The sequence below is a fragment of the Eptesicus fuscus genome, chromosome 16 (assembly GCF_027574615.1).
Source record: "Eptesicus fuscus isolate TK198812 chromosome 16, DD_ASM_mEF_20220401, whole genome shotgun sequence".
Lineage (NCBI taxonomy): Eukaryota > Metazoa > Chordata > Mammalia > Chiroptera > Vespertilionidae > Eptesicus > Eptesicus fuscus.
The window spans coordinates 60,659,743-60,673,809 of NC_072488.1; the positions used below are offsets into that span (position 1 = coordinate 60,659,743).

At 38.3% G+C, this 14,067-nt stretch overlaps 1 protein-coding gene across 4 annotated transcripts in view; it reads right to left on the bottom strand.

The window, feature by feature from the left end:
• LOC103299684 (testis-specific gene 10 protein-like) overlaps positions 1-14,067 on the bottom strand; it is a 141,718-nt gene that overhangs the window by 10,104 nt on the left and 117,547 nt on the right. The gene's annotated exons all lie outside the window — the stretch shown is intronic.

Here is a 14,067-nt window from a genome sequence, read left to right on the forward strand (position 1 = left end):
GGAAGACAAATGAGATTATTGCCCAGCCAGCATGACTCAGTGGTTGAGCATCTACCTATGAACCAGGAGGTTCGATTCTCGGTCAGGGCACATGCCCAGGTTGCAGGCTCCATCCCCAGTAGGGGGCATGCAGGAGGCAGCTGATCAATGAGTCTCTCATCATTAATGTTTCTCTCACTCTCCCTCTTCCTTTCTCTCTGAAATCAACAAAAACATATCTTTAAAAAATGAGATTATTGGGGGAGGAAGAGGCAGCCTGGGGAAGAACTTTCTAGACTAGATACAATTAAAAAATGATGTCTGACTAAACAAAAACATATTGATGGTTAATATAAATTAAAATTTGCCAGAAAACAGACTCAGTAAATAAAATACAGAGTTAATATCTTAATATGAGGAACTCATACAAATTGATGAGAAATGTGAACAGAAATTTTATAAAATATAGCTATTCAGAAACGTGGAAAAATTTACTCTTATGAATAATCAAAGAAATGTAAATTAAAACAAGATACTATTTCGAGTCCAGGGTATCTTCACCTTGATAGTAGCGACCTATTGGGTTGGATGAGTGTGTGGCATAGGGAGCTGTCTATGCCTTACAGTGTGCTTACAGCACCCCTGGCCTCTACTAGAGGCCGGTGGCATCCCCCACCCCAGCAGTGACAAACACAAGTGTCTCCAGACATTGCTGGATGTCCACTGGGGGGCAAAATCTCTTTCAGTTGAACCACTGTTCTAGTTTAACAAATTGGTAAATTTCTTAGTGTGTGTTGATTAACGTTAAAATGGGCAATTATAATTTCATACACTCTGCTGTCAGGAATACAAAATGGAGTATCAGTTTTTTTGGTAAAAGGTTTATTAGAATATAATTTACATACCACAAAACTCACCCATTCCAAAGGCACAATTTAAATTTTTTAGTATATTAAAAGAGTTGTGTAATAACACCACAATCTCATAATCTAGTGTTAGAATTTTTCATCATCTGCAAATAAAACCCAGTACCCATTAGAGTCTCACCATTTACACCCACTGTCCACCACCCAAGCATCTGCCTGAAGCAATCCCTAATCTACCTTCTGCTTCTATGATCTGTCTTATTCTGGACATTTCGTGTAAATGGAATAATACAACATGAGTGTGGTCTATTGTGACTGGCTTCCTTCCCTTAGCTTAATGTTTTCAAGGGTCATCCATGATTTAGCAGCTATCAGTACTTCACTATTAAAAACATTTTAAAAAATATTTTTATTGTTGACAGTGTTACAGATGACTCTTAATTTCTTCCCTCCTTTACACCCCTCTTCCCAGTCCCTGCCCACCCATACTATTGTCTGTGTCTATTGGTTATGCATATCCTATATAATAAAAGCCTAATATGCTAAGTGTCTGGTTATCTGTTCAACCAATCAAAGTGTAATATGCTAATGATATGCTAAGGCTGATCAACTGCTTGCTATGACATGCACTGACCACCAGGAGGCAGATGCTCTGATTTGTAGGTTAGCTTGCTGCTGGAGTCCAGCCAATCAGGACTGAGCTAGTTGGGCCAAAAATGCCCTGGAGCTCTCCTGTGGTCCCTCCCTGGCTGGCCAACCTTCCACATCCCTCCCCAGCCCCGATTGTGCACCGGTGGGATCCCTTGGCCTGGCCTGCACCTTCTCACAATCCGGGACCCCTTGGGGCATGTCAGAGAGCCGGTTTTGGCCCAATCCCGCAGGCCAGGCTGAGGGATCCCACTGGTGCACGAATTCGTGCACTGGGCCTCTAGTATGTATGTAAGTTCTTTGATTAATCTCTTCCTGTCTCCCCCCACCTCCTTTCCCTCTGAGATGTCAATCTGTTCCATGCCTCGATGCCTCTGGCACTATTTTGTTAGTCAGCCTATTATGTTCATTAGATTCCACTTATAAGTGAGATCATGTGATATTTGTCTTTCTTTAAATGGCTTGTTTCACTCAGCATAATACTTTCCAGATCCATCCATGCTGTCACAAAGGATAAGAAATCCTTCTTTTTTACAGTTGCATAGTATTTCACAGTGTAAATGTACCAAAGCTTTTTATCCACTCGTCTACTCATGGGCATGTGGGCTCTTTCCAGATTTTAGCTATTGTAAAAACACTGCTATGTATATAGAGGTGCATATATCCTTTCTGATTGGTATTTCGGTCTTCTTAAGAATCAACAAACAACAAATGCTGGCGAGGATGTGGAAAAAAGGGAACCCTAGTATACTGCTGGTGGTAATGCAGACTGTGCAGCCACTATGAAAAACTGTATGGAATTTACTCAAAAAACTTAAAATGGAACTACAGGCCCTTGACGGCATTTCTCAGTGGTTAGAATGTTGGCCCACACATCAGCGGGTCTCAGGTTCGATTCCCAATGAAGGGCACATACCTGGTTTTCAGGTTTGGTCCCTGGCCCTGATCAGGGCACATGTGGGAGGCAACCAATCGATGTCTCTCACATCAAGGTTTCTCTCTCCTCTGTCTCTTTTTCTCTCTAACCCTACCCTCTCCCTTCCACTTTCTCTAAAAATCAATGGAAAAAATATCCTTGGGTGAGGATTAAAAAAACCAACCGAACAAAAAAAGAAAGGATCTTTTAGCCTAGTGATCCCACTTCTAGGAGTACTTCATTATTTTTAATGCCAAATAATATTCCCTTGCATAGATGTCAGGACATTTGAGTGATTTACACTTTCTAGCTATTATAAATAATGTTGCTAACAACATCTGTGCACAAGTTTTTGTGTGGACCAATGTTTTCATTGCTCTTCAATAGATAAGAGTGGAATTTTGGGGCTTTAAGGTAATTTTATTTTTAACATTTTGAAGAATTGCCAAAATGTTTTCCAAAGTGGCCTTGCTATCTTACATTCCCACCAGCAATGTATGAGGGTTCCAAATTATCTACATCTTTGCCAACACTTGTCACTGTCTGTTGTTTTTTTAATTGTTGCCATCCTAGTGCTTGTGAAATGGCATAATTTTTATTTGCATTTCTCTGATTGCTAATAATGTTGAGCATCTTTTCATGTGCCTATTTGCCATTTATGTATCTTCTATAGAGAAATGTCTCAAGATCTTTTGCCCTTGTTTCAGTTGGGCTCTTATTAAGCTGTAAGATTCTTTATACATATCCTAGATGCAATTCCCTTATAGGACATATGCTTTGAAAATGTTTTTTTTACCATTCTGTGCAATGCCCTTTTACTTTATTGATGACATCATTTGTAGCACAAGTTTTTATTTTGATGAAGTCCTTTTTATTTATTTATTTTTCTTTTGTTGCTTATGCTTTCTATATGTATCTAAGAAAACATTACCTAACCCAGTCACAAAAATTTACTTGTATGCTTTCTTCTTGAGAGATTTATAATTTTACCTCTTATATACAAGCCTATAATCTATTTTAAGTTAATATTTGCATGTGGAAAGGAATTCAACTTCATTCTTTTCCATGTAGATATTCAGTTGTCCTAGTACAATTTGTTGAAAAACAAAAACAACCCTTTTCTTTGCCCATTAAATTTTATTGGCACCAATTTTTAAAAAATAATTTGCCCACAAATATGAGTTAATTTCTGGACTCTCTATTCTGTTCCATTGACCTATATTTTCCTTATGTTAATATTATATTCTCTTGATCACTATAGTTTTGCTGTGAGTTCTGAAATTGGGAATTGTTAATCCTCTTTGTCCTCCTTTTTCAAAATTGTTTGGCTATTCTAAGTCATTTGAATTTCCACATAAACTTTATATATCATGTCAATTTGTACAAAGAAGCCAGCTAAGATTCTGATAGGCTCTGTATTGAATTTGTAGATCAATTTGGGGTAGTATTGTCTTTTGTTTTTTTAATCCTCACCCGAGGACATTTTTCCATTGATTTTTAGAGAGTGGAAGAGAGAGGGAAAGACAGAGAGAAACATCGATATGAGAGAAACACATCAATTGGTTGCCTCCTGCACAAACCCCGACCAGGGCCCGGGCCAAGTGGAGCAGGTAACCAAGGTATGTGCCCTTGACCAGAATCAAACCCAGAACCCTTTGGTCTGCAGACAGAAGCTCTATTCACTGAGCCAAATCAGTTAGGGCAGTATTGTCATTTTAAAAATGTTAATTTAAGTCTTCTGATGAATGAATATGGGATGTCTTTCCGTTTATTTAGGTCTTATTTTCTTTTAACAATAATCTTCCGTTTTATAAAGTACAAGTTTTGCACTTCCTTTATTAAATGTATTCCAAAATATTTTATCTTCTCTAGATGCTATCCCTTTTAGTATAATTCCATTTAATGGATTTGTTTTCTTATTTTCATTTTTGAATTATTCATTGCTAATATAGAAATGTAATTGATTATTATATATTGATCTTGTATCCTGCAACTTGATAAATGCATTTATTAGTTTTAATAAGTTTTTAGTATATTTTAGGATTTTCTATATCTAAGATCATATAATCTGTGAAAAGAGATATTTTTACTTCATACCAATCTAGGTGCATTTTATTTCTTTTTCTTGCCTTATTTCTAGGATAATCTTCAGGACAATGTTGACTAGAAGAGGTGAGAAGGGCATTTTTGTCATGTTACTGTCAAGATAGAGGAAAAGCATTACTCTATCAGCATTAAGTATGATGTTAGTTGTGGGCTTTTTTGCATATACTCTTTATCAGGTTAAGTTCTCTTCTATTCCTAGTTTATAGTTTTTTAAATCATAAAATGGTGTTGAATTTTGCCAAATACTTTTTCTGCATTTTCTGGGATGATCATTGGTGTTTGTTCTTTATTGTATTGATATGACATATTTCATTAATTGTTTTTCAGGTATTAAACCAACCCTGTATTCCTGGGATAAATCCAATTGATCAGGATATAAAATTATATGTTGTTGGATCCTATTTTTTAGTATTTTCTTGAGAATTTTTCATCTAAATTCAACTTCAGTTTTCTTTGCTTATTAAAATTAGACAGATATACTATATTTATTTGGAATAAAAAAAACTAAGACTTGGTTAAATTGTATGGAATGGGAATTATATTTTGCCAAATATATTTGTTTAAAAAAATTAAGGCTGTAGATCCAAGATGGTGGTGGTGTAGTGGACCAAACTTGAATTACAACTAAATTATTGAAAAATCATCCTGAATAACCAACTGAAAACCAGCTGAAGAGAAGTCCTATAACCAAGGATTTACAGAAAAAGTTTTATCAGGACTGGAAGAAAGGGCAGACACACAAAAAGGTTTTGCCCTGTTCCTCAGGGCAGTGGCTGAGGTTCTAGAGAGATATCTCAGCTGCTCAGGGGTTCCCCTGAGAAGCTTGGGGTCTAAATCCCAAGCCAAGCTCCTCATCCCAGAGCACCAGAGCTGAAAAGTGGAGTCCACATAACAACTGTGAAAAGCATGGGGTTTCTGTCCACTACAGAGAGATAGAAGTTTGCTACAGGCACAGGTACCTTCTTAAAGGGCCATCACACAACATTTCATTCACAGCCTCTCACCCTGGGTTTCTGCAGATGGTTGGAGGAGTAAACTCTCTCATGAGGAGAGTATGGGGTTTGTGGCTCTTGGTATTGTGCTGAGTCATTCTCCCATACTGTAGATATCATCTTTCTTAGGTGGAGCACTCCCCTCATGTGGCATCAGCCTAAGAGAAAGCAATAGCCCCACCCCCTGGACTCCCTCCCACTCCATCCTTGTAGTTTATGCCCCGCTGAGTAGTACAGCTGGAGGCTCTTTCAGTGACTAAGCCTACTAGGCAGCAGGCAGGCAGAGGCAGGTGGAGGTTGATCTTGTCAGGGTATCTTGGGATGTTTGCTGACCTGCCCCCTGGCTCAATGCTGGTAGAAACCGGCCCTGGTATGCATCATAATCCTCCCCATGCACCCCCAGGCCTAGAAGAAGCAGCCACAAAGTGTGGATCACTTGTAGTTTCAAACAGGTTGCTGAAGGAAAGTCACACACAGCTTCTGACACTGGCCTGTACCAAAGTTCATCCCAAGAGGCCCAGAACAACACACTCATTGGCAATCTTCAAACCACATCAGAGCAGAATCCAACAAGCTTCATAAGCAGCATATCCAAAGGGAGATCTCGGCAGGTACCAAACCCTGCTGAGGCAATTTCTGCTTCATGGAATTCAGCACCTGCACAGCAGCTTGCACGCTGTGGTCAGGGTTGAGCCTCATAGTCAATAGCAATCAAGAATCAATTATAACTGGAGGCTCCACTTAACCCACACAGGAGAAATCCCTGGAGCACAGAGCTCAGGTGATCAAGGAGACTGTACTACTGCATCCCACAGAACACTTACTACTTAAGGCCACCCCACAAAGTCTGGGAATCATAAGAAGCACAAACAAACAGACAAAATGGGGTGATAAAGAAACATGCCCCAAATAAAAGAACAGGAGAAATCCCCAGAAAAAGAGCTAAGTGAAATAGGGGCAAGCATTTACCAGATATAGAGTTCAAAGTAATGGTTATAAGGATGCTCAAGAGCATGAAAAGGGACATAAAAACCATGGAAAAGGACCAATTAAAAATGAAGAATACAATTTCTGAAATGAAGAATACACTGGAAGGAATAAACATTAGGTTAGATGAAGCAGAGGACTGAGTCAGTGATTTGGAAGCAAGGTAGAAAAACACAGTCAGAGCATCAAAAAGAAGAATTTAAAAAAATGAGGATAGTTTAAGGGAACTTTGAGACAACATGAAACGTAACAACATCCATATCACAGTGGTTATCAGAAAGAGAGAAAGCAAGGAAGGAATCAAGAATCTCTTAGATGAAATTATGACTAAACACTTCTTTAACCTGAAGAAAAATGACACACAAGTCCAGGAAGTGCAGAGTCCAAAACAAGATGGAGCTAAAGAAACCCAGTTCAAGACACATAATAATTAAAATGGCTAAGGTTAAAGACAAAGAGAGAATTAAAAGCCACAAGAGAAAGATAGTTATCACTGTTATCTACAAAGGAGCTGATTTCTCAGTAGAAACATTTCAAGCCAGAAGGGACTGGCATCAAATATTCAAAGTGTTGAAAAGCAATGAGCTACAACCAAGACTACTTTACCCAGCAAGGATATCACTTAATATTAAAAGAGAAATAAAAAGCTTCCTAAAAAAACCAACAAACAACAACAACAAAAAAACTAAAGGCATTTGTTACCACCAAACTTGTATTACAAGAAATGTTAATGGGACTGCTTTAAGAAGAAGAAGGAGAGGAGGAGAAGAAGGGGAAGAGGAAGAAGACCTAAATACCTACTCTTCTTAAACTATTCCAAATAATTCAAGAGGAGGGAAGACATCTAAGCTCTTTTTATGAGGCCAGTATTATCCCAATTCCAAAACCAGATAGATATGGACACTACAAAGAAAGAAAATTATAGACTAACATTCCGATGAATATAGATGTTAAAATGTTCAACAAAATAATAATAATAAAAAGCACAGATCTAGCAGTACATTAAAAAGATCATACACTATGATCAAATTGGGTTTGTCCTGGTGATGCAAGGTTGTTACTATATCTTCAAATCAATAAGCATGATATATGACATAAACACATGAAGAATAAAAGCCACATGATCATATCAAAAGATGCAGAAAAAGCATTCGATAAAATCCAACACCCACTTATGATAAAAACTCTCAGCAAAGTTGAAATAGAGGGATCATACCTCAACATAATAAAGGTCATATGTAGCAAACTCTCAGTGAACATCATAATCAATGGGCAAAACTACAATGTTGGGAACAAGACAGGAATGTCCGCTTTCAACACTCTTACTCAACATGTTACTGGAAGTCCTAACTATAGCAATCAGACAAGAAAAAGAAATAAAAGACACCCATATTAAAAAGAAAAGGTGTTACTCTTTACAGATGATATGATCATGTATGTAGAGAACACTAAAGATCCACCAAAAATTTACTAGAACTAATAAATGAATTCAATAAAATACCAGAAATCAGATGCATTTTTATATACCAGTAATGAACTATCAGAAAGGAAAACTAAGAAATCATTCCCATTTACAATTGCTTCAAAAGAATAAAATATCTAAGGGTAAATTTAACCAAGGAGGTAAAAGACCTATACTCTGAAAATTATAAGACATTGAAGATAATACAATTAAGTGGAAGCATATACTGTATTCATGGATGAAAAGAATTAATATAATTAAAATGTCCATACTAGCCATGCTGGTGTGGTTCAATGGTTGAGTGTTGACCTATGAACCAGGAGGTCATGATTCAATTTCTGGTTAAGGCACATGTCTAGGTTGCAGGCTTGATCTCCAGTAGCTGATCAATGATTGTCTCTCATCATGAATGTTTCTATCTCTCTCTCCCTCTCCCTTCCTCTCTAAAATCAATAAAAAATATTAAAAAAAAATGTCCATACTATGCAAAGCAATCTATAGATTCGACACATTTCCTATCAAGACACCAATGGCATATTTCACAGAACTAGGACAGATATTCCAAAAATATATATGGAATCACAAAACACCCTGAATAACAATAGCAATCTTGAGAAAGAAAAGCAAAGTTAGAGGAATCAGGCTACCTGATATCAAACCACAATACAAGGCCATAGTAATCAAAACAGCATGGTACTAGTATAAAAACAGACATATATATCAATGGAACAAAATAGAGAGCCCAGCAATAAACCCACACATTTATAGCAAATTAATATTTGACAAAAGAGGCAAAAACATACAAGGAGTAAAGGTAGTGTATTCAATAAATTATGTGGGGAATATCAGACAGATACATGCAAAAAATGAAATTAGAGTACCAACTTACACCATACACATGAATAAACTCAGAATGGATTAAAGACTTAAAAAGTTAGACTCAAAACCATAAAAATATTAGAAAGAACCTAGTCAGTAAAATTTCAGACATTTTTCATAGCAATATTTTTTTTCTGATATATCTCCTCAGACAAGGGAAACAAAAGAAAAAATAAACAAATGGGACTACATCAAACTAAAAAGTGTTTGCACAGCAAAGGACACTATCAACAAAATGAAAAGAAAGCTCACTGAAGGGAGAACATATTTGCTGATACATCTGATAAGGGCTTAATATCCAAAATTTATCAAGAAATAATAAAACTCAACACCATATCTTGAAGAGGGAAGCAGTGGAGGCCAGGAGTGCAGCCACACCAACACCTAGAATGCCCTCTGACACTCCCCCTAACCTGAGCAGTGAGCCTCTCACCAGCCATAACACGTGAGGGACCACTGCTGGGCCCCTGCAGTGAGTGGCACCCTACCTTGCCACCGGCATCCAGATGCCTGCAGTGACCGCAGGCCAGAGAGACCTACCACACCAAGACTCCCTGCCTGCGCTCCTGGACTGGTGATACCAGACTCTGCACTCCCAGACCTGGCACTACCGGACCCCAAGAGTTGAGTGCAAGACAGAGGTATCCCATGCCCATCCCGGCCCAGCCCTCAGGACCACACTGACTGTGTGCTTGCTGTGAGCCCAGGAACCTCCACCCAGCACCCTGCCTAGCTCCAAGGACAGCACTGACAGTAAATTAACACTTGGCCCAGTGCCTGTCGAGCCCTAAGAACTGCCCTACCAGGTGCCCACCCATCCCCAAGTCCAGTGCCAATGATGCTGGCCAGGGACACTTGGTCTGGCACCCGCCCAGCCTCAAGGAATGCCCAACCAGTCACCTGCTGAGCCCCAAGGACAGCACCAATGGTACTGGCCAGGGACATTCAGGCCAGTGCCCACCCAGCCCCAAGGACAGCACCGATGGTACTGGGAAGGGACCCCAGCCAGGCACCCCACCCAGCCCCAAGGACCAGGCTGACAGGGCAAGCCAGAGGGTCCTAGAGCACTGCCCTGTCCCAATGCCTGGGCCATTCAGTGAATTGCATGCCAAAGAACTCTGGGGCCTCACAGGAAGTCACACACCAGAGGATCTCTGCACCTGTCCCCGCCAACCCCAAGAACCTGTATCAGACAACTGAGGGACCAGATCCATTGGGGAAGGGAATACAACTCAGGGCAGAGACATTACAGGCGTAAGGCTGAAGGCAGACCCAGCCTCTGGGCCAAGGAGTCCCAGACCATTGGATTGCTAGGGGCTTCAACTTCTTGGACATCAAGCATGTCGTCCAGGGCCAGGAACTGTCAGCAACTCATATTACATAGAAACAAATACAAAGGGACAGCGAAAATAGGGAGACAAAGAAATAATCCCTGAAGGAAAGAAAAGGAGGAATCGCCAGAAAGGGAAAGAAATAAAATGGAAGCAAGCAATTTGTCAGAGAAAGAATTCAAGAGTAATGGTTATAAGGATGTTCTATAGTCTGGATGGGGAATTCACCAACATGTGTAAGAATCAAGTGGAAATGAAGAATGACATAGCTGCAATAAAAAACACAATAGAAGGTTTCAAAGTAGACTAAAAGAAGCTGAGGCCTGAATCAGTGAGTTAGAAGACAGTGTAGAAAACACCCAATCTGAACAGCAATTGGAAAAAAAATTAAAAGCAGGAGGAGAGTTTAAGGGAGTGTAGGGACAATATAAAATGAAGCAACATCCACATAATAGGGGTGCCAGAAGGAGTTGAAGCTGAGCAAGGAATAGAAAACCTATTTGAAGAAATAATGACAGAAAAGTTCCCTGACCTGGGGGGAGAAAGTTGCACAAGCACAGAGAGTCCCAAATAAGAGGAACCCAAAAAGACCCACACGAAGACACATCAGAATTACAATAGTAAACCTTGACAAAGAAAGAATCTTAAGAGCAGCAAGAGAGAGACAGAAAGTTACCTACAAGGGATCTGCCATTAAAAGCTCCAATCAAAAGACATAGAGTGTCTGAATGGATAAGAAAAAAAGTCCCACATATATGCTGTCTTCAAAAGACCCACCTCAAAACAAAGGACTCACACAGACTGAAAGTGAAGGGATGGAAAAAATATTTCAGGCAAATGGAAATGAAAAAGAAGCTGGGGTAGCAATACTTACATCTGAAAAAATAGACCTCAAAGTGAAGGCCATAACAAGAGATAAGGAAGGCCACTTCATAATACTAAAGGGATCGATACTACAAGAGGATATAACTCTGGTAAACATATATACACTCAATACAGGAGCACCCTAATACATAAAAATACTTCTGGAAGACATCAAGGGAGAGATCGACAGCAATACATTCATAGTAGGGGATTTTAATACCCCATTAACATCACTGGATAAATCTTCTAGACAAAAAAATCAACAAAGGAACAGCAATCCTAAATGACTCATTAGATAAGGTGGAACTAATTGACATCTTTAGAACATTTCACCCCAAAGCCACTGAATATACAATCTTCTCAAATGCACATGGCACATTTTCAAAGATACTAGGTATACCAGTTAATAATGCGGATTTTTTTCAACACATATGTTGATATATATGCGATTTGATATATATGCTATTTTGTTGTATTGACAGCAAGCTTCAAAACTTCGTATGTCAAATTTTCTGAAGGTGTTAACATCATAGATATTTTTACACTTAAAAATGTCAAATTTTGTGCCAAAAAAAGAGCATTTGTGGGAAGTTTTAATTCATTATTTTGAAGAAAAGTGCTGCTGAAAGTTATCGTATACTTTGGGAAGCTTTTGGTGAACATGCTCCATCTCAAGATACTTGTGAACGCTGGTTTAAACGCTTTAATAGTGATGATTTCAATGTGAAAGACAAAGAACGTCTAGGTCAACCAAAAAAGTTTGAAGACCAATTACAAGCATTATTGGATGAAGATGAATGTCAAACTCAAAAACAACTTGTAGAAAGATTAAATGTTGCTCAGCAAACAATTTCCGATCATTTACAAGCAATGGGAAAGATTTTAAAGGAAGGAAAATGGGTGCCACATCAACTGAATGAAAGACAAATGGAAAACCGAAAAGTCATCAGTAAAATGTTGCTTCAATGGCATGAAAAAAAGTATTTTTTGCATCGAATTGTGACTGGCGATGAAAAGTGGATTTATTTTGAGAATCCCAAATGCACAAAATCATGGGTTATTCCAGGTCAACCATCAACATCGACTGCAAGGCCAAATTGCTGTGGAAAGAAGATAATGCTCTGTGTTTGGTGGGATCAGGAAGGTGTGGTGTATTATGAGCTTCTAAAACCAGGTGAAACCATTAATACTGACCGCTACTGACAACAAATAATCAATTTGAACCATGCTTTGATCGTAAAACGACCAGAATGCGCCAGAAGACACAGCAAAGTAATTTTGCTTCATGATAACGCACCGTCACACACTTCAAAACCAGTTAAAGACGCATTAAAAGATCTTGCCTGGGAAGTATTAACCCACCCACCATATTCACCAGACCTTGCTCCTTCAGATTAGCACTTGTTTCGATCAATGGCACATGCACTTTCTGAGCAGTACTTCAAAACCTACGAAGAAGTGGAAAATTGGGTCTCTGAATGATTTGCCTCAAAACAAGAAAAGTTCAATTGGAACGATATCGACAAATTGCCTGAAAGATGGGGCAAATGTATAGCTAACAATGGACATTACTTTGAATAAAGCACTTTTGATGTTTCTCTTGAAATTATTGTGTTTTCTTGATCACAAAATCTGCATTATTAACCGGTACGCCTAGTAGACCACATATTAGGACACAGGCTAAGCCTTTTCAAATTCAAGAAGATTGAAATCATATCAAGCATCTTCTCAGATTAACAATGGCATAAAATTAGAAATCAACTACAATAAAAACTTGAAGGCTAAACAGCATGCTATTAAACAATGACTGGGTTACCAAAAAGATCAAAGAAGAAACAAAAAACATCCTGTAAACAAATGAAAATGAAAACACAACAATCCTAAATATATGAGACATAGTGAAAGATATCCTGAGAGAGAAATTCATAGTATTACAGGCCTACCTAAAAAACAAAACAAAACAAAAAAAACCACAAGAAAAACTGGTAATAAATGATCTAACCCTACAACTTCAAGAATTAGATAGACAGCAACAAGAAAATCCCAGAGTTAGTAGGCGGAAGAAAATAATAAAGATCAGAATGGAAATAAATGACATAGAGACCAAATAAATAAAACAAAAGATCAATAGAATTAAGAGCTGGTTCTTTGAAAGAATAAACAAGATTTATGAACCTCTAGCCAGGCTCACCAAAAAGCAAAGAGAGAGGACCCAAATAAACAAAATCAGAACTGAAAGAGGTGAAGTAACAACAAGCCCCACAGAAATACAAAGAATTGTAAAGAAAAAAAAATACTTCGAACAACTCTATTCCAACAAACCAGACAACCTAGACAAAATGGACATATTCCTAGAAAAAATGAAATCTTCCAAAACTCAATCAGGAAGAATCAGAAAACCTGAATAGGCTGATAAATAACTGATGAAATTGAAGCAGTAAACAAAAACCTTCCAGTAAGCAAAAGCCCTGGTCCTGCCAGTTACACAGGGGAGTTTTACCAAACATTCAAAGAAGAACTAAAACCCACCCTCCTCAGACTATACCAAAAAATTCAAGAGGAAGGAATATTTCCAAGCTCTCTATAAGCCCGCACTATCCTAATCCTAAAACTAGATAAAGACACTACAAAGAAAGAGAATTACAGGCCAATATCCCTGATGAACACTGATGCCAAAATCCTCAAAATAATATTAGCAAATCACATCCAGCAATACATCAAAAAGATAATTCACCTTGACCAAGTGGGATTTATTCCGGGGATGCAAGGCTGGTACGATATCCACAAATAAATAAATGTGATATATCACGTAAACAAATTGAGAGATAAAAACCACATGATCATATCAATTGATGCAGAAAAAGCATCTGACAAAATTCAATACCTGTTTTGATAAAAACTCTCAGCAAAGTGGGAAGAGAAGGATCATACCTCAAAATAATAAATGCCTTATATGACAAACCTATAGCCAACATTATACCCAATGGGCAAATACTAAAACCATTTCCTCTAAGAACAGGAACAAGATAGGGACACC